Here is a 3,404-nt window from a genome sequence, read left to right on the forward strand (position 1 = left end):
AAAAAAAAAAAAAAAAAAAAAAAAAAAAAAAAAAAAAAGAGAGATTACCAAAGAAATTCCTGGGGAAACTGGAGTTTGGGGGCTTGCCACCTTAGAGGGCTCATAACCTGATTTTCTAGGTTTTACCAGTTTGCCAGTAATATCTTTTGGCTTTTGCCAGGCCCTAATCTCTAATCTTTATAAATATATCACAGGTAGGTGGTGATGGTTTCATTTTTAAGACCGTGCAGGGATCAGTGTAACCCCAGGAGGACTCAGTTTTGTAGTGATACTAAGCACAGTGGCCTGGGGGTGTCATCCAGGCAGGCATAGTACTGAATAGATCAGAGCCTTTTCTCTTGACTGGTGTACTCACAGCCTCAGGGGCATGCTCCTCCCAGCAGCCAGAGAACCATTTCCCGGTAGCGTCTGGATGTAATATTGTACAGAAATCTACCTGTCAGGTAGGTTGGGTCTCAGTGAATAGATTGACTAAGCGCTCCCTGGTTCTGGTCTTTTTAAATTTTTATACTCAAGACCCTGTCTTATGAAGGTTTGGGGCCTTTCCCACAGGGACAGCAAAAGACACTAGCACAACTGTTCAGAGGACCTGGTGATGACGCATCTGTTGTTACCTTCTGTAGCCTCCTCCTGCTGGATGTGGTGGATTTGTGGGGTGGCCTTCATTGCTGTTCCAATCCAGATCATCTTTACCTATATGAGGTCACCAGGCTGGAACTTGTGGGCCAGCTCAGGCATGGGGAAGGGCATAGAGTCTCACTGTCTGACGAATAGCCCTCTGGGTCTATTTCAGGGCCTGTAAGAACTTGGGGAGAGGATGGTTAGTAATTTCTGTCTCATGAACTTCTTGATACAAGATGTATCTGGTCCTTAGGAAAGCAAAAGGTAGGACTGGCTCAATTTTTGCCATTATCAAGGCCATATTTTAAAGGGTGTTTTGTTTTTATTGTTATTTTTAAAGATTTATTTATTTATTATGTCTATGGTATATATGTTTTCATGCCAGAAGAGGGCACCAGATCTCATAGATGGTTGTGAACCACCATGTAGTTGCTGGGAATTGAACTCAGGACCCCTGGAAGAACTAACTGCCAGTGCTCTTAACCTCTAAGCCAACTCTTTAGCCCAAGTTTGTTATTTTTAACCTTTTTACCTGTCCTGAGCTTTGTAGCCTATCTAATTAATGTTTAATGCCTTTCCCAGATTTGGGAATATTTTGGCTATGAAGGCCAGGCCATGATCAGACCCCAGGGATATGGGCAATCCAAACCTAGGGACTACCCCTGGAGACGCTTCCTGGTGAATATTGAGGCAGTCTCTGTCACAGTTGGGGAACAATTCTTCTCATTCCTAGAAGGTGTCTTCAAACACCAGGGGGTACTTGTATCAAGTGGCAGTCGGTTTGATTTCAGTTAAGTTCAGTACCCAGTCCTCTCCAGTGGTGTTCCTGGGCCTGGGCCCCACCCAGAACATTTCCCCCTTCTTTGGGATTTACCTGTGCACAGATGACACACCTGGAAGTAATGTCCTTAACAAGACTCCAGCTGAGAGATGTAGTACCTGAACCTAAGGAGCTCAGTAGTTTAGGTGGGCCTTAGGTGAGTGGCTTGGTGGCGCTCCCTTGCCAGCTGTCTTCCAATAACTATTGGAGTACAGGTCTTTTGTCTGGCAACGTCCACCAAACCTTTTTATCTTGTTTGGTACTCTCTCACTTGGTCCAGTAGTCTCCGCCCATATATAGTCGGAGCATTGAAGAAGGTTAGGTTCAGGCAATGTCACCAAATCGGGAGCGGCTCTAAGGCTTCCTCCTGGGCTGCTAGCTCCACTACCCTACTACCCCATGTTTTGGGTGATTTCCCTTTTGGTGACCATTGACCATTTTGGGTGGTAGTCAGAGGACTTCTAACAGTGTCAGGATCTCCTCTTCATTTTTGGTGTCCTTGTTGGCTGGGGTGAGGAGTCCTTTTTCTCAGTACAGGGCCCTTTGTATGTGAGCATTGCAAAAGGCATACTAGCTATCAGCATATATGGTGATGACCTTGGTTTTCTCTAGCGGAGCTCCTGAGTTAGTGCCAGGACTCAGCTTGTTAGCTGTGTATTCCTCAGTTAAGTGATTGAACATCACATAGTCTTCTCCTGGGTTATCACCACAGCCCCAGCATACCTAATTTCATTCTGGATGAAACTGCTCCCATCAGTATACCTAACCTTGTCTGTCTCCTGCAGTGGGGCATTGGTCAGGCCAGGCCTGACAGGTTGAATCAGCTACACTACTTCTAGGCAATTGTGCAGAACACAGTGTCATCATCTGGTAACAGACTAGCAGCATTGAGGGCTGATGTTATGCAGAACCAGATATGGAGGCTGGTTCAGGAGCACCTGGGTATCTGACATCCATCTTTCTGAAGTGCCCCAAAGGAAGGCCTGTTTAAGGGTTTTTAATCCAGTGAAGAGACACCATGACCACAGCACCTTATAAAGAACAACATTTAATTAGTGCAGGCTTACAGTTCAGAGATTTAATCTGTCATCATCATGGAGGGAAACAAGGCAGCATGCAGGCAGACATGTTGCTGGAGAAGTGGCTCAGAGTTCTATATTTAGAACCTCAGACAGCAGGAAGAGAGAGTGACACTGTGGGTTTCTTGAGCATCGGAAACCTCAAAACCCACTCCCCAGTGACACTTCCTCCAACAAGTGGAACACAACAGCCACACCTCCTAATAGTGTCATTTTCTATGGGCCTATGAGACCATTTTCATTCACATCATCGCAGGGTCTCTACTGAATGTAGAAAGCGAGGAACAGTTCCTGCCCCAAAGTCAGTTTATCAGCCGTCTTCCCCAAAGAGCAGTTTCGGCCATGACCTGAATACAAGGGGCCACTGAGATTGAGAGGACTCCCTTTGTACTTCCCCGGCCTCATCCACATATAGGTGGAAGGTTGCTGATGTCTCGGGGAGCCAGGCCTAGAGTTTTCTTAGGACTTGAAAAGCCTTCTGTTTTCTATTGAGTCTCGGTTGTTATAGAGATAGTGACACCATGTCTCAAAATAACAACAAAAATGAAACACCAAATAAAGTAAAATAATTGAAAAGAAAAAGTTAAGGAAGACCAATGTCGGGAGGAGCACACATTGTACATAATTAAAGATGGAATTTTGAATACCACTTTTAGCCTTTTAAAAGACAGCTTAGGGCAGTTTCCCTGCATCTAGTGAGTCATGAACATCTGTGAACCCTTTTAGGGATGTTTTTAGTCTAGCAATTGTAAAGACCAATTTATAAATACTAAAAAACTCCTTATGGCTGGGCGGTGGTGGCGCACGCCTTTAATCCCAGCACTCGGGAGGCAGAGGCAGGCGGATCTCTGTGAGTTCGAGACCAGCCTGGTTTACAAGAGCTA

Source organism: Microtus ochrogaster, chromosome 1 (genome assembly GCF_000317375.1).
Source record: "Microtus ochrogaster isolate Prairie Vole_2 chromosome 1, MicOch1.0, whole genome shotgun sequence".
Classification (NCBI taxonomy): Eukaryota; Metazoa; Chordata; class Mammalia; order Rodentia; family Cricetidae; genus Microtus; species Microtus ochrogaster.